Genomic DNA, 26,899 nt, shown 5'->3' on the forward strand with positions numbered 1-26,899 from the left:
ATCTGTTTTCAAGGTATTAAAATATACATTTTCATCTTTTAACAAAACAAATTTGGAGAAATTTAGTTGTATCCTTGCCGAGATATAGCTATTTGAAGTTAACAGTTAAAAAATCGGGTTCCCGATATCTCAACACTGCTTTGACCAAATCGGCTCAAAATTTTGGTGAGGACTTGTTGAATCGGTCCCTTGTGCATGACGAAGGCAGATTTTCAAAAAGTTTATTTAAAAAAGATAAAAATATGTTTATGCTTTATGCATAAAAAATTGACAGTTTTTGATTTTTGTATTTTTTTAAAAAACAAAATTTCAAAATTGGGTTTCGTCATGCACATGGAATATGTCTTGAGAGTCTTTTCTCAAATTTCACCTAATTAGGTCCATCCCATATCGAGATATCGTGGCACCCGTAAATCAATTTGGTGTTTAGAGAAAACGCTCAGAAAGTTTAAAATTTAATAGTTTAATTTTGTGATTTTGTACATGTATGTAAACCCTTAAGATAAGCAATGTTCAAGGAAATTGTAGGTAGGCAAATTACTCAAATCATTTTTTTGCAGCCTAATGCTGAGTTGTTCTGAATTTGGAAGAGTTATGTTTAAAAAAACTTAATGTGCTCTAATATAATCTAATCAAACCCTAGCGCAGCCAATCTTTCACAGGGATCCTGGAGAGTGCCTTAGGTTAGATTATGCCTAGCACTCTTCTTGTCATTTACTAACATCAATAGTGCGCCATTGCATCGGAATGCTTTGAAACATCACAGACGTTAAAGCGGCCAGGCCCACTGCGTAAAGTTGTATCGCAGAGACATGATTCGTTGAAGCGGGTTGAGTTTGAGTACGGAGTGTTCATAAAACAACACATTTCTGAATCGAAAGGGGAGGAAGAACCGTGTGGACCAGGGATGGAAAAATCGCTAATCAAGCAAAAGAAAATCGCTCCCGAGTCATAAAATAATGTGGTTGCCATTTACAGCAATGATATTTCCTGGCTATTGAGTCTTGTATATTGTTCACAAATTTAGTTTGTCAAATACAATCTATTATGATTTGAAAAAAATGTTCAACTCTCGGCCATCACAATCAGAATAAAAAGTTGTTGCACTTATCAGGAATACAATAACTTTTATAAACAAGTCAGTCGATTTCTTTCTACAGCGGATAACGACCGAGGAGATGGTAAATAATCGGAATAAAAACACAACCAACCCATTTAACCCTAAAGTAAACGACAAAACGGAGTCGACCATTTGCGTGACTAATTGATAACGTTGGAGGTGGCTTTAAAAAGTTCCTTCAGCGTTATACAGTGAAACCCCGATGGTTTGACACCAAATGTTGTGAAACGAATGGGGTCTCACATTTTCTACCAAACGTTTGGTTTGATAGTAAGTGTCAGTAATGCGTTGAAAGTGAAAGTTCGTTATTGTATAGTTTGGCCTTGTCAAACCAACGGTTGAGTGTAGCACCCTTTCCAAAGTTTCCCCCATTAACGGTCGCCTAGTATACGATGATCATTATTATTGTTTGTGGCTTTCCGAAACAGACGACCCCATGGTGCTCTAAATTATGTAAACCCACATCAATAGAAGGTCCCTGTTTTCTATACATTATTGATTTGCCGCCACAATCGAAGAGGTTATTATGCAACGGCCATTCCAAGGACACGCATCGTAAATAACTGAGTATTACTACAACTTCACGCAGGACGAACGGTCGAACGGGTCCAAATTAAACGAAACGAGGGATAACAACAAAAAGTCTAGAAAACAATCCCCACCCTACAAAACCCCCTCCAACACTATAAAAATTATCGCTGATTGAGTTCTACGTTTTGGACACTTTTGGGCAGCCTTTTTCGGTCGCATTTTCCCAGGATTGTGGTAAAAGTGCGCGGAGTATACAGGGAAGAAGCTTTTCCAGCACGTTGTTGATGTTATTCCAAGAGGCCAGGTCTATCAAGTTGGAGAGTTTTCGACCAAATTGATCCGTTAAAATCGTTGGCAGTTGAACGAGGGCTTCCGGAGGGCTTTTGTGAAATCGAACAAACTCTGTCGTTTTCCTTGTGGTCTGGGGTGTGCCAGGGATGAGAGCGGAATCAATTTTCCCTCATAACTTTTTACGATGGCTTAGGAGCTTCTTTTGGATTTTATTTTGGAGGCAATTGGACGAATTTAATTTTCCAGAAGCAGCTTTGGTGAAATTGATGGCAGTTGGAGAAGCTTCAAAATCCGTTGGTATAATTTGGGTAAACTTACAGATTGTTAATTTAGCATCAATCGCATTTTGAATATATTATTTTTGTCTACGATTGATACAAAGCGATTATAATTTGTAAATTACCTACTTTGTGAAATAATGATGGGAAAACTATCATTTTTTTTCATTTTTTACTGTAATAAATTAAAAGTTCAGTGTTTTATGAAACTAACACCGTAAAAGTATATTCTTGCCTTTATTTTTGACCTTCACTGATCCCCAATATTCAATCCTGAGAAAGGCAATAGAACTAAAGATAAACTTCGTGCATTGTTGTCACTTTTCATATGAAAGAAGTTTCAATCTTCTCTTGATATCTTGAGACACCCTGAAAATTCGTGTACCCGAGCAGGGGTAAATAACACGCACAGCAAAAAATCCGATGGTAAAATCGCATGCAAAAGCATGCACATCACCTTCGTCAAAAAAGACATTTAATATTACACACTGCATGTACAATTTTTGCAACACACAAAAAAAAAGTTGCAACCGACGGGATTCAAACCAAGCACCAACAGTATGGACTGGCGCCTTAGCCCACTCGGCCATCAGACCGATGTAAAGCTGCATGGATAAACGCATATATGAGCATGACATTTCAGTCAAGTAGGTTTCCCATACTGATGGGCTACATATTTCAGGATGTAATATCACATAAAATTGCATAAAATAATGCAATTTTTATTTTACACCCAGGTCTTTTACACGCAGCTGGATTACTACTTTTTTAGCTGTGCGGGAATACCAAATTTTGGAATGACTTGGGCAAATAACAGAGACCAAAATGTGCCCTTGGATGCCTAGTAATAGATCGTAAAATACCATGAAATCATACCAAAGTCTTGTATGGTGAAGGGCACAACAATACCAAACCATGATGTTCCAAGGGTAAAATAGTACCACAAAATAAAACCATTTCAATACCAAGTTAAGGTCTTCTAGATTTTTGAACATTGCTTGAATACCAAAACTTGCCATGGTTTTATTTTTGGGCATTCCCGCGCCCTCGGAAAATCAGATATTGATATTCCTGTGGTCTTCCACATAAATATTTTCATGGTACATATCTTACCATTTATTACTGGTCAACCAAGGTCACATTTTGGTCGCTGGTATTTGCACAAGTAATACCAAAATTTGGTATTTTCATGTCATTTTTAAGTGCAGCAGTTGCAGTTAGTGAAAAAACGGAAATGATCCGATGATTCCATGTTGGTCTTAGTAAAATTCTTCACCACATCGAATACATTTGTCTTTGATGAATGGCTTGTGCTTGAAGTTCTTGAAGCTTCTGAAAAATAACCATATTGAAAAATAAGTGCAATTAAAATGAAATTGGATTGAAATTCATCAAAATTCAAGAATCTGTCGATTGACTCGTTTTTTAAAGTAATTTGTTATCCCAACTTAGAGACATTTCAACGATTAAAAAAAATTCTTAGTGGGTATATAAAAAAATGTGAAAAACAGCCTTACCAGTTTTGGGTTTCAAGTTATTTTAACGCAATTTATTTATTTTGTCAAAATTGGTCAAAATTTTCCCATAGTTTCAGAGGAATTTGAAAAAATACTGTAATACCAAAAGAATAGTAAAATGTGGTGTCCGAACATTGACAAATTCTGCCATTTTGCAACATCAAAACAATACCTTAAATTGGTATGAAACCATATTTTGCTCTTGCATAATCCTTAAATTTTTTTTAAAGGGTCCAGGAATACCAAAATTTGGTATTGATTCAAGAAAAAGGTTTTATCACACATTTCCCTTGTTATTTACCCATGCTCGGGTAAGTGCGACAACTGGCCAAAGGGATTTCAGGTCAGGTCGCGTTTGACATACGTACAAGCCGGACTGCTCTGAACAATTTTATCTATAGCTCCGGACTCCGGCAACTGTTCAAATGAACGTCTTTTCAAGAAAAAAATAAGTTATTTTACCCACTTAAAAACTTTTGAAATACCAACGCAAACGTCTTTTGCAGTATGGCCAAAGTTTTTTGTCAAGCGTAAATTTGACACCTAAGATGGGGCTAAAAGAGACCGACGGCTGACCCAAAAGCGAAAACCTGTGTTTTGAAGACATGTGTCGTATCGTGCATGTGACAAGCCACCATTCACTCACGGATCCGTGTGGCACACACGTGAAGAGGGTGTGAGTGTGCATTGAAAAGGGTTGTGTGTCCACCGGGCAGGATTATGTCCAGTGTGAGCATAAACTGGCTTGGCAGCACTGCAGTGGGAAATTGTGGCGCATGAAGGGGGTACTTTTCTCCCCGCAACACGGTGATATTTGGAACAGGGATTTTACTTTTGTTTTGCTTTCAACATTTTAGTATTCACTCTAATTGACTTGATCGATGATCATAATATAAATTTTGATTTGTTTAATGAGTCATGCATCTAGAAACTTTAATTACAACTAAACGAATTCAGCCGTTTTGAACTATTTGATGCAAAATAAAATTGAACTTTGATATGGAACAACGCAAAGAAGTTCACACTTAAGCTTAAGTTGAGTGCATCAATTGACCAGCTGTGTTTGTACATTTTGACAGCAATAGAAACGTTGCTGCTCGATGTTTGCATATCAAATAGGACTTAGTAATTGAAAGGTGACTTACCATTTATATCAAATAAGACTTTATTATTTATAGACCCTTCAGCTTGCATTGATTATGAAGTCATTCTTTTACATTGTTAATTGTTAGGCATGTCAAATTGATTTCCAATCATACTGCCTAAATTTCTATTTTTTTGGTTTTTCTGATAGCTCAGATGAAATTACATATGGGACGGACTTGATTTGAGCGGCAGAATACCAGTATTACAGTTATTCTATTTCTGTTACAACTAGAGGGTAACGATTTTTGAGATTGCCAATTTCTCGGGAATTGAGAGTTGAGTTTTGATATTTCCCGGGACACGGGAATTTCATGTTTTATTTTGTTTAATATTTTTGAAATTTAATCGAGTGCGCTGACCACGCGGACGCGCTGTCTTGTTTTTGCATGCTCATTTTCATTTCTTTTATGTCGCTGTTTGTGTGCTTGGGTGAGTGGTTATGATAATTAAATAATGGCATCATTAGTGCGCTGACCACGCGGACGCGCTGTCCTGTTTTTGCATGCTCATTTTCATTTCTTTTATGTCGCTGTTTGTGTGCATGGGGTGATTGGTTATTATAACTTAATGGACATCATAAGTGCAGTGCTTCAGGGGACGCGCAGTCCTGTTCTTTTCGCGATAATTTTCATCGTAAATGATCGTAAAAATTTAATCCAACTCGCATCGATCGATTTTATGAAGAGTAAAGCGTCATTTATTTACTATTTTTGAAATTTGCTCGCGTTATCTAAATTGTAAAAATATACTGATAAGTCCAGCCCATAGCACTACTGCTCGGCTGGCACGCGTTCGATAAAAAAAAACTTTTTAAATGATCAATTATCTATCTTTCCGCAACCGGCTGCCTAAGATTTAAAATTTTCAACCGATAAACAAAATGCTCATGGTCACATCACTGCCACTCGTGAATCCTGACCTCATACCCATCTACTAACCCCCTCAAAACTCATGTGATACTTTGTCGGAGATGCAGTCGATTGGGCGGTCTCTATCACTCAAGTGTCGGACTAACATTCCCATCCACTTCCCCGTGACCCTACCACTGGTCGTGGCCGGCGCCGGTATTATTGTTTATTGTTTATTCGTCAAGCTTATGTAGACTACTTACAATTTTCTTACATACTAGATATTATTTCTATTGTACAGATTTTTTCGTAGTTCCGGTTTAGACATGTCGAAATGTATGTACTGTGAATTTTCATTATAAAAGCGCATCATTTGATTTAATGGCGAATTTTTTAAATAATTTGTCGTGTATGCAGTTATTCTAAAAAGTGGTGAATTTCTAAGAGTACGGCTTGGTTCATGAATACTATTGCGTATTACTGAAAATAATGCTGCTGACTGTATGCGTTGAGAAATAATGTCGTTGATGAAAGAGAGCATGGCAAATTTACGACGTTCTTGTAATGATTGTATGTTTATGAGCATGCAGCGTGCTTCATACGATGGGAGAGGAAATGCAGTCCAGTTAAGTTTACGTAGTGCGTACAGTAAGAATTGTTTTTGGACAGATTCAATACGTGCTTGGTGTACGGCATAGTATGGATTCCAGACGATACTACAGTATTCCAAGAGTGGCCTGACATACGTTATATAGAGTAATTTAATAGTATACGGGTCCTGGAAGTTGAATGCAAAGCGCTTTATAAAGCCTAATGTACTTTTGCCTTGTTTATTATTGTGTTATAGTGTTCTACAAAGTTAGTTGTGAGTCTAGGATGACACCTAGATCACGTACTACTTTGCATTTTTCTACTGGTTGGTTTCCTAATAATACTGTTATGTTTGGTGTTTCATGTTTTCTGCTGAAGGCAATGGAATTACATTTCTTTACATTCAATTGGAGTAGGCTTTTACTACACCATGTGTAGAAAAGATTAATTTCGTTTTGGAATACATGACTGTCATTGGCATTTCTTATTTCCATATACAATTTCATGTCGTCTGCATATACAAGTACGTTAATTTTTTTAAGAATGAAGGAAATGTCGTTTACATACAAGATGAAAAGAAGAGGTCCTAGATGGGATCCTTGCGGAACCCCAGAGGTGACGTGAATTGATTCCGATAGTACATTTTGGAAGCGAACAATTTGTTCGCGCTTAGTCAAATATGACTTAAGCCAATCCAAAAGATTCGGTTGAATTCCAATTTTCTGCAGTTTGAAGATTAATAATGGTATGTCGATTCTGTCAAATGCCTTACTAAAGTCTGTGTAAATTGCTTCTACGAAATTGCGATTATGCATTGCATTCAGTGTAAAATTTACAAATTCTAAAAGGTTGGTGCTAGTAGAGCGGCCTTTAAAAAGCCGTTCTGTTTACATGTGATGCGGTTTTTACTTGCTGAAAGATTTTTTCATTTATAATAGATTCGAAAAGTTTTGGAATGCAAGACAAAAGGGCAATTCCGCGATAATTACGTATGTCTGATTTTGGGCCTGACTTGAAAATAGGCACCAAAAAAAGACTTTTTCCATGTTTGTGGGAATTTTCCTGTATTTATTGACATGTTGAAAAGATGATGCAGTGGATATGTCAATTCTTCTGCAAGGTTCTTTAGGAATGCAGGTGCTATTCCGTCGGGTCCTGGTCCTTTTGATGAGTCTAAGTCCTTCAATGCCTGGCGTTCTTCCGTTTCTGACAAAGAATTGACTGAGACGTCATTTGGAAATTCCGGTATATATGAAAAGTAGTCGCGGTCGCGGTCTTCTTCGGAAAATGAGGTGTATACTTCTTTGAAAAATTTTGAAAAAAGATTGCAAATTACTTTTGAGTTACTGCCTACATTTTCGTCCAGTTGCATTTGCGATGGGAAGTTACTACTTTTGGATTGGGATTTTACGTAATTAAAGAAATTTTTCGGGCATGATTTGACTTCAGATTCGACTTTACTATTATATTCTTCGTTGGCAGAATTGAGTGCCGAAAAAAAAATGGTCGGAAATATTCAGATAATTCAGAAGATTTGTGTCATTTGTATTGATTCTGTATAGTTTGTAGGCTTTTTGTTTTCTATTTTTTAAATTTCTTAGTTGTGGAGTGAACCACACTGGGTATTTATTGCCTGTGTTATTACGTCGTCTTCTTCTAGTAGGTACGGTTTCAGATGTTATAGTGTTAATTTCCGTATAGAATTTTCCTACTAATTCGTCGACATTTCCTTCATTATTAAATAAATTTTGCCAGTCAATTGCAAGTAGTTTACGTTTGGCTTCTACAAAGTTTGTTTTATTGTATTCCAGGACTTCTTCATATTCCCAGTCAATGGGCAAAGTGTTTTTATGGACATAAATAGAATATTCAATTGCTGTATGGAAGACTTCATTCTTCCAAAGGGGGGTTACAGATTCTTGTACATGAAAGTCTTCAATACAGTTAGTGAATAAAAGGTCTAAAAATGAATTTCTATGGTTTTTACATGATTGATTTGGAAAAGTCCATAATTTGCAATATTGTCAAAGAGAAAATGCAAAGTTTCATTTTCCCCAATGACTGGGAGAAGAATTGCTTCATTTTCTTGGTCAGATATAAATTCGACTTTGCTTTGATTAAAGTCGCCATAAATGTGAAGTTTTACTTCCGGTTCCATTTTTGATGTTATGATTTCTACTGTTTTAAAGAATAGTTCATACGACTGTTTATTTGCATGGTCCGGCGGAAAGTATACTGATGCAAAAATGTGTACTTGGCCTGCAATAGTGGCTTTGGCCCAGACTTGTTCAAATTGAAAATGTTTTTCAGTATCAATTTCTTTTGGATTAAGTCTGGCATTTATGGCTAAGAGGACGCCGCCTCCTGACTTTTTCTGACTGAGATTTAAATTTCTATTGCCTAGGAATACAAAATAATTGTTTCCAAAAATTTCTTCAGGGTGGACGCTTTCGTCCCAGTTAGTTTCAGTTCCAAGAATAATGTCGAAAGAATTTGAGAGAATGTTTAAAGAAATTTCCTTCATTTTGCCTGGGCTTTTCATGCGATTGAAATTCTGACAATAAATTAGAATTTCATTCGCATTCTGTTGTTCCGTTGAAGAAATTTTTGGAGACATACTTAAATTATTAATAGTACTTACTGCCTCTTGCGAGGGTGTCATTTCTTCTTCCGTGTTAGAAGGCGTCAATGCTTGTAAAAATTCGACGATGTAGTCGGCAGGTAAAATTTGTTGGCGGCTTCGCGCGAATGCTGCAGGTATTGAAGTCTTCTAGTTGTTACATATTTCCTGTAGGTTTCCAGGTCGGTGAGGGTTTGCTTAGGTGAAATTCCAATTGTTGAGTTGTATTCCATGAAGATGTTCATAAGATGTTCAGGTTCAGTAGGCAGGCCATTGGATGCAAAAAAGACATGCATGCTGGTTAGTGTTAGTCCGTCTATGCAGACGTCCGGTTTTTGGTCCTTCAGATACGCCAAGTATAGTCTGAGATTGTCATAGGCTTTAATTTCGCGGAGTCTGGCCAGCAGGAAACGGCCATCGCCGACTGCAGACTGTTCAGTTAGGCGTACTATGGGCGGCTTCATTGGGTCCAGACAGAACATACTGTCTGTTACTTCAGGAGTTTGTGATGACGTTTTTGCTGGCTGCGGCGTGGTGGCGTTTAGAGGTGGGACGATTGGCGTTTTTTCCTTCCGGTAGGGGTTGATGGTTTCCCCTTTTCGGAAGTTGATGAAGTTGGAATTCGATGTAGTTGGAGGTTGGCCAGAAAATTCGACCCTTGCCTGGTCTATTGATCAGCATGATAGGGGCCTTTGAGAAGTTGCGAAGCGAGGAAAGATAGCTCCCACTTGTCTTCCACGGCTCGTGGATGTAACTTCTGGAGGTCCTGGTCAATAACGGAGTAGCAACTGCGGGTGGGCACCTATGCTTATGCTTATGCTTATATTTTTGAAATTTAATCAAATATTTATAAATATCCAATAACATTTAGTTATAGTTGCTCAATATAACATTATTTGAAAATACAATATTGAGATTGTCATAACTTTGTGATATTCTTTCTACCTTTTGCTTTTTTTCGAACCTGCTAATGCAAATTTATTTCTTGGGTCTGCTGGGACTTATACTTTACAGTGGAGCAACTCTCTACGAAATCGGCCGATTTCGACTATTTTTATTTTTTGTATTTTTTTTATTTGACTTAAACTTTGTTGGGGCCTTCCCTATGACCAAATAAGCTATTTTGCGTCATTGGTTCACCCATACAAGTATCCATACAATTTTGGCTGCTGTCCATACAAAAATCGTATGTAAATATTCAAACAGCTGTAACTTTTGAGTGAATTTTCTGATCAATTTGGTGTCTTCGGCAAAGTTGTAGGTATTGTTGAGGACTTTTGAGAAAAAAATAGGGACACGGAAAAAAAATTGCAGATTTTTTTATCAATTTTTTTTTCTTAAAACTCAATTTCCCTAAATGCTTATTTTTTTATTCTCGAGGTTTATTTATATGTTTTAGGCACAAAAATCCGCAACTTTTGATCCATAGAGAAACATGGTCAAAAAATCTGTCGCCGAGTTATGAATTTTTGAAAAAAAAACAGTGATTTTTGGAAAAAAAATCGAAGTTTTATGCAAAAACAAGTTCGACATTATTTTTAATGCAAAATTGAATTTGCAATCGAAAAGTACTGAACAGATTTTTTGATAAAGGGCTCCGTTTTCAAGATATAGCCACCGAAAGTTTGATTTTAGCGAAATATTTGCAGTTTTTCAATTTTTAAAAATAGTGACCATAAGTGACCATTTCGAAAAAATTTTTTTGAGAAGTTCAGAAAATTTGCCAAAAAATTGTCTAAGAAACATTGAAGATTGGATCTCGGGTTGCTGAGATAGAGCCGCTTTAAGAAAAAGAAACACGAAAATTGAAGTTTTCTTAATCTAACCAAAATAACCCACCATTTTCATCTTTTCGAAAAAAATATTTTGAATTTTTAAAATTAAGACTAACATTTTAAAAGGGCCAAACATTGAACATTACGCCCATTTAAAATGCTAGTATTGATTAAAAAATTTCAAAATATTTTTTTCCGAAAAGATCGGAAAATTTCACGAATTTTTCATGTATTGACATTGCAAATCAGACCATTATTTGCTGAGATATGGTCATTAGAAAATGGTGGGTTGTTTTGGTGAGATTTAGAAAACTTCAATTTTCGTGTTTCTTCTTCTTAAAGCGACTCTATCTCAGCAACCCAAGGTTCAATCTTCAATGTCTCTTAGACAATTTTATAGCAAATTTTTTGAACTTTTCAAAAAAAATATTTTTAGAAACGGTCACTCATGGTCACTATTTTTAAAAATTGAAAAACTGCAAATATTTCGCTAAAATCGCTACATCTTGAAAACGGAGCCTTTTATCAAAAAATCTGTGAAGTACTTTTCGATTGCAAATTCAATTTTGCATTAAAAAATAATGTCAAACTTGTTTTTGCATAAAACTTCGATTTTTTTTCCAAAAATCACTATTTTTTCAAAAATTCATAATTGGGCGGCAGTTGCAAAGTAACCGCCGACCTTACAAGTCGCATTCTCAACGCCAGTCCGCAGTTTGTGTGCGCGTCGCCGCTTTTTTTAAAATGTGCACCGTAGACAAAAACAGTGTGGTTCTGGATTTTTGTCAACTCCAAAACCAACCAAGCCCAAAGCTTGTAAAAAAATTTCTCGCAGACCTTCAAGTAAACCAAAAAACTTGCGAGCATTGCAATTATGCAATAGAAGAAAAATAGCCGTGTTGCAGTTCGCCGACTCAGCAATGGCCTCGTCCATCATCGACAAACCTCTGGTATATCAGGGTTGCAAAATCCCGATTTACCTGGACAACAACGCTACGGAAGTTCGTGTGCTTGACCTACCTCTAGGCATAAGCAATGATGACGTAGTCAAAGTGATGAGTAAATACGGCGAAATTTTGACCATCACCAACGACCGCTGGATTAACTTCTTCCCAGGGATCCCAAATGGAGTTCGGACCCTACGGATGTTGCTGAAACAGCCAACGCCGAAATCAATCACTGTAAACAATGCTGCTGCAACAGTGACGATTATAGGCAAAAAATCGCTTTGCAAACTCAAAGCAAAGAACAAAAAATGTGCGGATTCGAGACAAAATGTGAACCAAAAAAGCAGTACACAACCGATTGAACCCGAACCAAGCAGCAGCAGCAGTAAAAGCAACAATAGTAAACCAGAACAAAATGCAATGGAAACAAGTGAAATCGACGAAGAAGACAACGATGGATTCGAGACCGTGCTTTCTAAGCACACCCGCCGCCGAAAGCGCTTATAGGCATATTTGAACGCGGAAGACGAACTAACAAAAAAACGAAGAGAGATGGCTGCAGAAGAAACAGGTGAAGAAGATGAAGATGTCATAAAAGCAAAATATTATAAGAAAAAGTGTTGTGAGATAACTTCAAAATCCCTGGAAGAAGGAGACGAAGATAAACTTGAAGAACTTGATAATTCACTCTTTAAATATTCCGCTAAATATTTGAAACATAGACAGAAATCGTTAGAAAAAAGGCATGGTAATAATTATTGAAGTGATTTTAAACTCTGTAATCTTTCCTCTTTCACTATCCACCTTGAAGAGATGAATGCACAATGGTGTAAAGTCTCTATAATAAAACTAAAAAAAAAAAAATAACTGGGCGGCAGATTTTTTGACCATGTTTCTCTATGGCTCAAAAGTTGCGGATTTTTGTCCCCTAAAACATATAAAAAAATCTTGAAAATCAAAAAATACGTATTTTGGGAAATTGAGTTTTAGTAAAAGTAAAGTTTATTAAAAAATCTGCAAAAAAAATTTCGGTGTACCAATTTTTTCTCAAAAGTCCTCAACAATACCTACAACTTTGCCGAAGACACCAAATTGATCAAAAAATTCACTCAAAAGTTACAGCTGTTTGAATATTTACAAACCATTTTTGTATGGACAGCAGCCAACATTGTATGGAGACTTGTATGGATGAACCAATCACACAAAATAGTTTATTTGGTCATAGGGAAGGCCCCCAAAAAGTTTGAGCCAAATCAAAGAATACAAATAAAATCCATTTCCGGTTTTGGTAGAGAATTGCTCAGTGTTATTTTTATGATTCGTATGGTACGTTCGATTGAGGGCTAATTCCACACAGAGTGCCGCACTCAGAGTTGTCAAAATATTTTTTTAAAAAGAAACTCGGGCGAGTTCCGCACTAGTTTTGCCGCTAGCTTGTAACTGCCGCACTTGATTTTTTTTTATTTTCGTGCGGGTTTCACGCATACTGACTGACAACTGGCACCAACGAGTGCGTTACTCAGTGCCGCCCCGGCTTTTCAAACGAACGTACCATCAGTTCTTATTGAATGTTTTTCCCTATTTCTAATGAATTTTTCTTGTCTTAGTAATAGACATCAACTTGCTTTATGAGCTTTAGTTAAAATTTGCTCTACTTTAATATTATTATCTAATATTTTCAACTTTATTTATGGCAAATAATGAACGGAAGCCACTTTAAATGTTGAAATGATTTTTGCCATCTTTAATTAAAAATAAAATATTAAGTGAAAGAATATTACAAACACAAGGAAAACTGAACTGAATATTTTAATTGGCGTACCGAAACTGTAAAAAGAATGCCTGAGATTTCATAAAAGAATAACTGAATGTTGGTGCCGATCTAAAACATTGAATAACTTTTTTCATTTAAAACAGTAAAATACGCTTGAAGAGAGTTCATTACTTCATATAACTTTTCAGTTATCTTTTATATCTGGACTGTAACTGCTATTTTTATGTAAGCTTTTAGCTCTCCAACGATGTGGTTGTGTTTGTCAAGTTCTGAATTGGAAAATAAAGGATGCATTGGATAAATCAAACTTAAAAATCGCAATATACGTATACAATATTTTCGGGGAATTCCCGCTCGTCACCCTCTAGTTACAACTATTTACTTCAGTAAAACAGCTTTAAATTTGCTGTGTAAATTAATTCCAAGATTAAATCTCCCAAATGTCTATTTTCTTTTTAACAGTAACTAAGAAACGTGATACCATCTTGATGTTGTCAACGGATTGCGGAAAATAATTTCTCCGGTTGAGTCAGTTTTTGCCGACAAACAATTCTGTTTACAGATGTTAACCACACAGCTTAATCACCGCTGGATCATTTTCGTTTCCCGGAAGCTGTTGGTAGCAAAATCCAAGCGAAACGGAATATCCTGCCCACGCCAGTAATTTCAGCCGATTTTTTGGGATTTCCTTTAATTATAGCTTGATTTGTGGTTCAATCATCGTTGCACAAATTTATCGAATCTGCAATGCGTGGTAATCAAGCTTGTACGATAAACCTTATTTTCTCAAAGAAAGAATCGACAGCCCAGTCTCTAAATCGGGCTTCCACAGCGCTTCTGTCGCATCACAGTAAATTTTCAACCCGAGCTGGGCAAAGTAAACGAAACAAAAACAACATAAAAAAAGTTTCGATCGATAAACAGTTGGGACGAAAATAGAATCATGTTGTGTTGATAATCATGATTCAGCCCAGCAGACAGGACCATCGCGAGCTGATCCGAGGACTAACTTTTTGCTCAGCATGAGGCTCAAAGTTTAACTAATTGGTCGTTATCTCGGAAACAGAGGATACAATATGATTTTTATTTTCTTTTATTATTTTTTTCAATTTCGATTTGTTTTCAATGCTAAAAAATACTGACGAGCTTCCTATTGATTGAGTTCAAAGTCATAAATTTGTTTCAATAATCGTTTTTTTTCCAATCGATTTATTGTTAGCGAAATTTTAATCTAATAATTGTTGGAAATTTTAATTTAGTTGGAAAAATAGTTAGAATAAAAATCAAATTTTGTTGTTAAAATATAAATCAAATAAAAATATCTTATTATTTCAGTATGCCATTTTGTACTATTAAATATTAATATTAAATATTAGCCGAGCTACCGTGGCCGTGAGGTTACGAGTTTCGCCTTGTAAGCTGAAGGTGATGGGTTCGATTCCTGTCTGGCTCGGCTCAGTTTCGGCTAGCGGCGTACTGGATTTCCAATCCAGAGGTTGTGGGTTAGATTCTCGTACCGGGATGATGAAGTTTTTTTTAATGTTGCAATGCAATCAGCATATGCAACGATCTGAAAATTGTGTTATTCTACCCTACAAGCGTACCAATATTTACGCTGGGCTTAAGAGCTTATTTATTCATTGTCTGTGTTTCCTTTTATCTATTATTGAATATCTGATTCATCATTCATTGAACTATGCGTGCAACCCAATCAAGCAATCTGTATAATTAGCAGAATTACGGTTTTATAAAAAAGCAGCATTTCTTTATCACCCAGTCCTCCTCCGCACGCTGAGTGAAACCAAACAAATCGGAACACAAATCAACATTTTTTTCCGCGCTCTGCTAGCATTTCTCAAATATCAACCCACCACCACATCACACCGCGTAATCGCAGACAATGTTTCATGCAATAAAAATAAATATGGTGCTGCAGAGCAGCTGGAATCGAACAGACTGCGGCGTGATCCGATTTGACCTTCATTGTTTGCTTGCGTGTGGGTGGAAAGTTTTTAAACCATTTAAAATTGGCAAAAGCCGAAAAAAAAGAACACAGAGAATGTTTACACCCGGAATTCAAGCAATAATTGGTGAAGGCAGAGAACAATTTGAAAAATAATCTTCGCATAAAAAACAACTCGAGCATTTCAGACGATTTGCTCGTTCGAACAATAAACGAGCTGCCACTGAACGGAACGGAATGGATCCTCGGGCCGGCTGTCCATGGCCAGGTCATAAGTAATTGTATTGAGATGAAAAATGAACTGTGCAGGGTAAAGCAAAAACATGAAGGGGAAGCTGGAGTCAGTCATGCAGGCGATGAAATGTTAAAAAGTGAGACAGTCGTGAAAATGTTAGATTCTTTAGATAACATATTTACATAAAATCAAGAAAAACCAAATATTTTGTGATGGTTCAGAACCATGAAATCCCCTGTTCAAAAAATATGCTCAAATTTTACAAATTATTTATATTTAATAAAATTTTACGAAGGTTTGAATCAAGGGTCCTGATTTTCGGTTCAATGAACAGAAACCACTCACTCATCACCTATCCATTCGTCGCCTTTTCCAACCCGCTAGCATTCATGAGCGAATGATACTCGCAAGCAGCCAGCGAGTGGCCCGAACTGTTCACTCAGCGAACAAATACGTCGTGAAAATTGTTGCCTACTCCGTCGCTCGACGACACTCACACACTACCATGCTCAGCGAAGAGCCACTCTCACAAAATGCCAGCGTGGAAGTCTTTTTGTCTTCACGCCCTCAGTGTGCCATCAATTTGATTTTTTCTTGGTGGAAGTTTCTTGAATGGTGTCTATAATGTTATGAAATCAAAATAAATGCACAATTTAATTGATAACATTGATTTTAGGCAACCCAAATCAATGAGTATAACGCAGCGCATCAGAGAAAAAATGTTTTCAGTTCAGAGTGATCGGAGACGATCGGCCTGTCTGAACCGTTCGGAGACTGAGCCGATCAGAGGGAGAGATGAGTAGAAAAGAGAGTGTTCGGTTGCGAATGGTGATAGAGTGACAAACGGTAGCAATTCATCAGGGCAGTATCGCGTCGCCTGCTATTTGTGCTCGCGAATGGAGTGGTTGATTTTGAGCAATCAGAACCCTTGGTTTGAATTTTCCGAGATTGATCCAAAACCCCTTCTTTTATTTTAATCTTTTATTTAAAAGGATACTTGCACCGTTCAAATCATCATCATTTCAGGCAGCAAATTATTGAAAAAAAAAATCGAATGATCGAAAATGGAAGAGATCGTACCGCCCCTCCGTCACGAAATATCGAAAAATGGAGATCGGATTTGTGATCAGGGACAAAAGTTACTCATTAGGACAAAGTTTCACGCAAATCTAAGTGGATCGGGGCAACTTTTCCCGATTTCGTGTGAGTTGGCGGAGAATTACTCACATGTCTTTTGATTTAAAAAATATATATATTCAGACAGGGTCTACCCCCAAGAAGATAAGGCTGTTCATGGTCTTACATACAATCCAGATAAAGCATGCATTACGAACGAGGAGCAAATTTAATTTATTTACAGCGATACCCCACGGCAACAGCAACCGATTTGAACCCTCTTGGACGCAAATGAAATAGTATTTCAAAAGGCAAAATATTTTGATGGTTTAAAAAGCCCTCACAGCCTTACATCTGAAAATGTCGAATGTAACATTGAAATGCCGCTTGACCGTGTCTTGAGAGACAATATTTGAAAATATTTTTTCATCAACTAGCCACCACAGGGATGCCAGATGCACAGATTTGTCTGTGTTTCCCAGACATTTGAACTCGTGTCTAGAGCGTTCAATTTCCCGCACCGGGAAAAAAATTTCCGGGCATTCCCGGGATTTCCCGAAAAAAAATATTTCCCGTTTCCCGGGAAATTTGTAAATTTCCCGGGAATTCCCTAAATTCAGGCGAAAGTATACATTTTCTTAAACTTTTGGAACTATTATTTGAAAATGCTCTGACAAAATAATAAATGAACAAACTCAACATGATTTTGTTCAATTAAATGTATTGTTTGGTTTATATACAACTAATTAGATTATCAAAATTATGATTTCGGAATTATTTCTGATATTAATTTTTGAAGCAACTGGGAATAGATCTTGCTTTATGAGTATTAAAATATTACGATTAGGTAAGCTTTTAACAGATTGATGTTATTTCATCAAAACAATATTAACTCCTTACCTCCAAATTAAAATTGAGATTTTTTTTCGTTTCTGTTTACCATGATCAAATGAGATGAAAATCGAATTTGTGCAAAAAGAATTGATTCAATTGGTAAAGAAATTACAATTTGAAGTAAAGGAATTATGGAACACTGGTGCAACTTCAGGTGTTAGAGGGTTAAATGTGAAAAAATAGAAGACTTTTTGTGGAATGGTGTTAATTTATCGTAAATCATATTGCATAATAATAAAAAAAAAATCCTTGAAAAATTACTTTCTATTGTTTGTTCTAAAAAAATGCGAAAATATATTCAAAGCTTGCTTCAAATATTTGAAAAAATTGCGTTGTTTGGAGTAAAACCAACACTAAAAAGCTTTACCATTTATTCAAGAGCTGAAACCAGTATATGTCATGAAGGTCATAATTTCTGCATGTTTTTTTTTCTCATTTCAATAAACTGGTCACAGAGGCAAGTTTAAAATTTCTCATCAAAAAATACCAAAATACATTTTCTTGTAGTTGAATGATTTTTTACTTGCAGTCAAGCTGTTAATTGATCTTCACACTTATTTAAACCATTAATGTTGATGTCCTATACAATTTTGTTGCATAATAATAATTGAAACCAAGATCATAACAATTTTCAATAAATTTAAAATTTCCCGGGAATTCCCGGGAAATTGCCTGAAAATTTCCCGTTTCCTGGGAAATTTGATACCCCGGGAAATTGGACGCTCTACTTTTGTCGAAGCACACAGACTTTTCGAAATTTCCATATTGTAAAAATACCGAGTGGAACTTATTTCTGAAGTCTTCAAATGCCTTCTCTGATGGCTTTCCATGGTCGTACATAATTTTTTAGAATTTTTGTTATGTTTAGACACATGCACAGACTTTTTTGTTAAGCCCGACCAGACATTAACACTCAAATGCTCTGGTTGTCATTTGCATCTATTTTTTTTTTAAATCTCATAACTTTTTATTGAAATTACCAATTTGGATGCTTCCGGTTGCAAAAGATCCAGATTTGTCTATATTTTTAACTGTCAAATGAGGGAAAAATATGGTTCATTTTTACCGGAGATATTCCGGATTCCGTTGGGGTACCTTGGCCTTCCTATATGGGTATTTGGTCAGTATAACAAAACCGTTTTCACAGAACAATGCCAGAAATGATGCAAAACTTTAAGGCGTTATCCTAATACATCCCTATACTACTGACGCATAATCTTACCTCAACACATAATTTTATGAATTTCCCCTCAGAACGATCCCCGGTACGAACGAACTGGTGATCCCCATTGTACTATATGGTACACACATTGCTGTGAACAAAGAACACCGTCAAACAATCCTGACATAAGTCTAATTCTTTCATCATAAACCTAGAAGCACCACATTGTTCACGGTGGAGTCTCAATATAAAAATGTAAATATTTTGTGTCTCCCTTCCATGCGACATTCCACATCCACCTGCACCACGCCCAACCATCGTACGTCGGAAAAGCGTCGTCCTTGTCGGAAAACATTCACACCCACACGAGCCAGTTAGTGGCTGAGGGGAAAAAAAGGATTCAACACACATTTCATGTCTTGTCGTCGCTGATTCGAAGATGGCGACAACGATGTTGGGCGAAAATTAGGTTTCTTCTACGGTGGAAATGACTGTGGGAGGATGTTGTTTGGTTTGAACAGCTTTCGATTTTGGAAAAAAATATAAATTTTGAGGTGATTCGAGACGTTTGTATAGCATTTTTTCTTAACCAAATTTAAGCATAATTTTGTAACAAATTCTAGAAAAAAAAACCTACACCTTTTCCGAATGTTATTACCTGTTTGTCCACAGGAAGGATAACGCGTAACGCTGGTTCTGACACCACCAGAGAGCTGTGAAAAACCCATCGTGGTGAACAGAAGTTCGAAAAACAAGGCAAAAATCACAGCCACTTCACTTCCATTCCTGTTGCTCCAATCTGAAGCATCTCTGCTGTCGTGTCGTGGCGGCGTCACCGGTAGCGGTAATTACATTGGGGGTCAGGTGTATCCGGTGTTTTTCCATGTTCCGGAAGAACGGTGCGAAACCGGGCGAACCAGAAGGAGGATGCTAAATGATTTCATCGAGGCTAATCTGGTTTGTTTGTTTGAAAAACATCACAGCATAATTAAGTATTCCAATTAAGTTTTTATTTATTTATTTGAGCAGCGAAAAGATTTGAAGTAGAATCTTGAATTTGGTTAGTGTTAAGTTGGTCATGTAAAACAGATAAGTAATTTTTGTTTTGCTATACCGATCCACGGATGGAAATCTTTCAATATCTCATTTCTCAACAACAAACTGTTCTCGCCGATGAGAGTGAGCCCTGCGGTAAAACAAGATATCGAAAATCGTTTCTGAAGTCTCAAAAAACAACAATGTGTAGGGAATATTTATTTGAGATTCTTTGAAATTAACTTAGCATCAGCAGGTTTGATTTTTCTTCACTGCTTAGAAATATTGCTCATCTGTAAGAAATAAATATTGTGAGATTGAAATCTTTTGAGCATTCATTTTATTGCTTTCTATCCAGTAAAATTTATAACTCTCGCTGTGAGTGCAAAGAGAAACTCTTTTGATGAAGATTATTTCATCGCTGCTAAAAATATTACATAAAATAACCTTTAATGAGTTTCACATCATCCTAAATTTGCACGCCAATCTCAACCAAAAAGGAAGCAGGGATTTTGCAATAGATATTTTTTCATAGATCTTAAGTTTTTCACAATTTGTTTTTCCCTTAAAGAGCACTCAGCTAGCAAAATCTAAACTTAGAAATATGTACTCTCCCTGTGAAGGGTTATGAATCGATCTCAGTTGAAAGGTTCTCCAAATCTTTAAATTGCAAACGTAACATTCTGGAGCAGAACTGTTGAATTCTAATAAACACTAATTGAAAATTGATATTTTTTCTCAGTTTCAAGTTTAACGTTATAAGAATAAGAAAAATATGCATTGTTTAATCCTATTTCGAATTCCAGTCTGTCATCACTTCGGCATTGAACTGTAAGGCCGGTGCAATTTTCTTTTTTCAAATTTTTGAGCATAATCAACTATTTGAACAGGGTTCCAACATTGGTTGCTCAAAATGAGATATTTTGAAGACAAAACACTAACAAATATAATTTTACCTTGATTTACCTATGAAAATATTTTTATTGAAAAGACCAAACATTTATTTTACAAGATTGGCTCTTTTGATCTTTGATTGTTTGTACAAATTGAAAAATTATGTATGCAGAGAGCACTAAACAATTATACAGACTACGAAACATCTCATCTATGAAAAAAAAAAACAGTATGATTGAAAAAAAAAACGAAGTTGACTTTATAGCTGTCGGCCACCATTGCTAGTACCAAATACTAGTGTCTTCCTTTTATCTACAAGGACTTCGCCGCCCTGGGCTCCCAAGTGCATGCAAGTATGGCACGGAGCGACGGCGCCGAATACTCATATTTACACAAAGATTTTTAGAGCGCCCGCCACGGGATTCGAACCGGCGACCTCTGGATTTTGAGTTCAGTACGCGGTCCGATTGATCCACACGGGTGGGACAAATGATTGAATCAGCTTGAATAAAGTAACACTTTTAATAAAGTTCAACGTAACGCAACAAAAACATTCTTTTTAAAAGCTTATGATTGCAACAGTTGGTTTGTACAACTGTACAACTTTTTCATTGAAATGTTGATTCTTGCCTATCATCGATTAGAGTCGTGTGATAAAAACTGCAAAAAAAAAAATGTAAAATGCATTCTAGGAGCAGATTCAGTGATTCTATTGTGGTTTTGAAAATATTTAGTATGAAGGGGCCATCCACAAACCACGTGGACACTTATTTGGAAATCTCAACACCCCCCTTCCCCTAAGGTGTCCACGTGGTTTATGGATGGTGCCGAAAGATAGAACTCAAATAATACATTTATCAAAAATACACAAATCTAACTGAATCCACCAACGTGAACGATGCCTTCCTTACACTTTCCATGATATTAATATTGTATTAATTTATAGATAGGGTTACCAGATGAGCAATTCTCTACGAAATCGGTATTTTTTCTTCAATTTTAATTGTTGTATTTTTTAATCCGACTGAAACTTTTTTGGTGCCTTCGGTATGCCCAAAGAAGCCATTTTGCATCATTAGTATAATTTTCCATACAAATTTGGCAGCTGTCCATACAAAAATGATGTATCAAAATTCAAAAATCTGTTTCTTTTGAAGGAATTTTTGGATCGATTTAGTGTTTTGGGCAAAGTAGTACACCCAAAGTTTAAGAACGAGGTGATAGTCCTCACGAAAAGAAACGTGAGGAAAGTGCTATTTTGCGAGAGTATAGTCCTCTTGCGTGTTCATTCGTTCATTGGACAGTTCATCCTATTGAGTGGCTTATGTGGACAAATGACCGCACTTTAGTCACCGAACCATGGTGGCCCATACGGCAAAGGCACGGTTAAATATGCCGAAGGTGTTAGGTTCGAGTCTCGGTACCGGTACTTTTTTTTGATAGATGCACTTTTTTTGAAGATGAACCCATGAGTAAAATACTCTTGGTAGTTTCGGGATTTATCCTCTCAGTCCGCATACAGTTCCATTTTGCTACCGAATCGTGCTCTTTATCCTCTCGTATGCCGATGTCCAGTTCTGGGTGTAGGTATGGATACGGACTACACTGAAAAAAATGATACACGGTAAAAAATGGTGATTTTTTATTTAACTTTTTGTCACTAAAAAAAAACACTTTTTTTTTATTTTTTATATGTTTTAGAGGACATCAAATGTCAACTTTTCAGATATTTCCAGGTTGTGCATAAAATCCTTAAACGAGCTTTGATTTTTTAATTTATTACTGTTTTTTTTAAATCGAAATAATGGTCGCAAAAATTTTTCAACTTCATTTTTCGATGTAAAATCAAATTTGCAATCAAAAAATACTTAAGTGAAATTTTGATAAAGTGCATCATTTTCAAGTAAAATCCATTGTTAAGTGACTTTTTTAAAAAATAGTCGCTGTTTTTAATTTTTTTTAAATTAGTGCACATATTTGCCCACCTTTGAACAAAATATTTTTGAAAAGCTGAGAAATACTATATTTTGCTTTTTTAAACTTTGTTGATACGACCCAAGACTAACATTTTAAGAGGGCATAATATTGAATGTTTAGCCCTTTTGAAATGTTAGTCTTAATTAAAAAAAATTGAAAATATTGTTTTCGAAAAAAATCGGAAAATTTCACGAATGTTTCATTGTAAATCAAACCATTTGTTGCCGAGATATCGACGTTAGAAAATGGTGGGTTGTTTGGGTGAGACTTGGAAAACATCAATTTTCATGTTTTTAAACCTTTGCATGGCAATATCTCAGCAACTAAGGGTCGTATCGACAAAGTTCAAAAATGCAAATTACCTTGAATCATTTTTCTATGGGCATACCGAATGCACCAAAAAAGTTTCAGCTGGATTAAAAAAAACAAAAATTAAAATTATAGAAAAAAGACCGATTTCGTAGAGAATTGCTCATATTTAACCCTCCTAAGGTCTTAGGGTCTATATGACCCAGACGGCTTATAAAATGTGCTGTATCTTTTATTCATTCTAACTTACAGACTTGAAACTTTCTGACTTTTCCTAACTTTGTAAAATAAACATTTTAAAACCGGAAGCAACCTCCAGCGCCACCTAGAAAGGGCGCTACAAAAAAACTTACGTTAAAGGTCTTAAGGGGTCTATATGACCCCGGAATAAATAATGCTGGCAAAAATCCATTTTGCAACCGATTTTCGTTCTATTGGCCGCAAATGAAAGGTATGGATGTCTAGAAAGGCACCTATGCTACGAGGATCCCATGTGGCCACTTTGGTCCCAGGGAATCGGTTTCAAAGGAACAAACTTTCCGGCAAACATGTTTTCATGGGTTTTGTTAGATTTAGGTATGGATTAATGCAAAATTAACTATATTTAATCACTAAAAATAAAAGTCATACTCTCCGGAACAGATTTAATGCCATTTAGAACAGATCTTGCCACTCCGGAACCGGTTCCGGATACCCTGGAAGTGGCCAGATTGCTATTTTTGTAAAAGCGTATCGTGCGACATATCAAACTTCATGAAATTGCAAGCCATGCACACTGGAATCAATAAAAAGCCAATTGGACCATATCTGGCCACTCCGGAACCGGTTCCGGATACCCTGGAAGAGGCCAAGCTGCTATTTTGGTGAAAGCCTTTCGTGCGGCATATCAAACTTCATGGAATTTCAAGCCATGCACTCTGGAACCAGCAAACAACCGATTGGACCACATTTGACCACTCCGGAACCGGTTCCGGATACCCTGGAAGAGGCCAAACTGCTAATTTGGTAATAGCCTATCGTGCGGCATATCAATCTTCATGGAATTTCAAGCCATGCACTCTGGAACCAGTAAAAAACCTATTGGACCATATCTGACCACTCTGGAACCGGTTCCGGATACCCTGGAAGAGGCCAAACTGCTATTTTGGTGAAAGCCTTTCGTGCGGCATATCAAACTTCATGGAATTTCAAGCCATGCACTCTGGAACCAGTAAATAACCGATTGGACCATATTTGACCACTCCGGAACCGGTTCCGGATACCCTGGAAGAGGCCAAACTGCTAATTTGGTGAAAGCCTTTCGTGCGGCATATCAAACTTCATGGAATTTCAAGCCATGCACTCTGGAACCAGCAAACAACCGATTGGACCATATTTGACCACTCCGGAACCGGTTCCGGATACCCTGGAAGAGGCCAAACTGCTAATTTGGTAATAGCCTATCGTGCGGCATATCAATCTTCATGGAATTTCAAGCCATGCACTCTGAAACCAGTAAACAACCGATTGGACCATATTTGACCACTCCGGAACCGGTTCCGGATACCCTGGAAGAGGCCAAACTGCTATTTTGGTAAAGCCTTTCGTGCGGCATATCAAACTTCATGGAATTTCAAGCCATGCACTCTGGAACCAGTCAAAAGCCAATTGTACCATATCTGACCACTTCGGAACCTGTTTTGGGTACCCTAGAAATGGTCAATTGGCCATTTGTAGAAGCCTACCGGCGGCATATTAGTCATCGTTTTCGGATATATTTTCAAAGAATTTTTTGTTTGACAATATTAGTGGATTTATTGAATTCAGTTTCCCACCTCGTATTTGATTTAAAAAAAAAATAGATCAGTTCATACCGTGTTAGTTTAGCTTAGTTATGATTTCACTTTGTACCGAGACAAATCAAAAATAAATATGCGTCGACCTATGCTTCGCAATTCGGGCAAATAATCAAGCTGTGCTTTTTGCAGATGTATGATTCGCATTTGCTGCATTTGGTGTTATGCTTGCTGTCCGACTTAGTGCAAAATAGACAACGTCTGCGTTTCCGGCGGATATCTGCAGGAAGTGGACTTGTTTCGGAAGATTCTGGGCAGTCGTTATCCGTTTGAGGACAACTTGTTCCGGATGGTCCTGGTAGCGTGTCGTCAGAGGAATGTTTCGCCGTCTTGACAATTTCGGCAGCAAACATCGATCTTGGAATCTTTTGCCGAGTTGCGATCAGTGGGTTGACCAAGTTAGTTCCAAGGTATTTTTCCAATTTTGCCCAAAATAATATTTACGCAAAATTCGTGATTAGTGCGCTGACCACGGGGACGTGCTGTCCTGTTTTTGCATGCTCATTTTCATTTCTTTTGTGTCGCTGTTTGTGTGCATGGGGTGATTGGTTATTATAATTAAATAATGGCATCATTAGTGCGGAGTGCATAATTGACAAAGGGAGCGCGTGGTCGTAAAAAATGTTCGGAGTGAAAAGTGATTTTTTTGTGATTATCAAAGCCCTTCCTATATCATCGTTGATCGGAAGGCACGGCGTCGGGTGGATTGTGTTTAAATTTTTCGAATGAGGTTTTAGTTTTTTTTGCGGTGAAAAAGCCATTTCTATATAATGATCGAAAGACGCACTGACAATTTGGATCGTCGAGTTAATAGTGGATCAAAATAACTGTGTGTGAGTGATTTTGTGTGTTAACCAGAAAGACCTTCCCATAGCATCGTTGCTCGGAAGGCTCGCCGACGGGTCTGTTATGAAAGTCCTCCCCATAGCGTCGTAGCTCGGGAGGCATCGAAAAGCCAATAACTTATCCTACTAACCAAAAAAAAATAATAATAATCACGTGATGCTTGAAGGAGATGCTGTGGATTCAACGGTCTCAAGCGGTATCAACAAGTATATAGCGAAAAACTATGTGCTTGATGAGTCTGCAACTTTAACTATCGGACTAACATTCCTCCCTTTCGTTGAACTGCAGGCTTCTTGGGAGGGCGCCGGTATTGACTAATAAAGTAGAGATCTTCAGAGGTTAAACAGTGAACGGATGGTTGGCTCCCACTGATCATTTTTGATTCATTGTTTAACTTCAGCTGATCTGTCAATAACGGAGTAGCAGCTCATTGGCAGTCAACCATGCTCATGCTCATGCTCAAATAATATTTACGCAAAATTCGATGTGTAAAGCGGAGTGGCTAGATATGGTCCAAATGGGTCAATTGAGTGGCCAGATATGGTCCAATGGGATTTTTCAGATTCCCGAAATAAATAAATCAAAAGGCCATTTGGCCGTGTCAAGAGCACTAACAACCGGTTCCGGAGTGGTCAGATATGGTCCAATCGGTTTTATTTACTGGTTCCAGAGTGCATGGCTTGAAATTCCATGAAGATTGATATGCCGCACGAAACGCTTTTACCAAAATAGCAATTTTGCATCTTCCAGGGTATCCGGAACCGGTTCCGGAGTGGTCAAATATGGTCCAATCGGTTGTTTACTGGTTCCAGAGTGCATGGCTTGAAATTCCATGAAGATTGATATGCCGCACGATAGGCTATTACCAAATTAGCAGTTTGGCTTCTTCCAGGGTATCCGGAACCGGTTCCGGAGTGATCAAATATGGTCCAATCGGTTTTTTACTGGTTCCAGAGTGCATGGCTTGAAATTCCATGAAGTTTGATATGCCGCACGAAAGGCTTTCACCAAAATAGCAGTTTGGCCTCTTCCAGGGTATCCGGAACCGGTTCCGGAGTGGCCAGATATGGTCCAATTGGCTTTTTACTGATTCCAGTGTGCATGGCTTGCAATTTCATGAAGTTTGATATGTCGCACGATACGCTTTTACAAAAATAGCAATCTGACCACTTCCAGGGTATCCGAAACCGGTTCC

General features: G+C 37.1%; 1 protein-coding gene across 6 annotated transcripts in view; it reads left to right on the forward strand.

Annotated features, from left to right (window-relative positions):
• LOC6035628 overlaps positions 1-26,899 on the forward strand; it is a 365,398-nt gene that overhangs the window by 40,700 nt on the left and 297,799 nt on the right. The gene's annotated exons all lie outside the window — the stretch shown is intronic.

Source organism: Culex quinquefasciatus, chromosome 3 (assembly GCF_015732765.1).
Source record: "Culex quinquefasciatus strain JHB chromosome 3, VPISU_Cqui_1.0_pri_paternal, whole genome shotgun sequence".
Classification (NCBI taxonomy): Eukaryota; Metazoa; Arthropoda; class Insecta; order Diptera; family Culicidae; genus Culex; species Culex quinquefasciatus.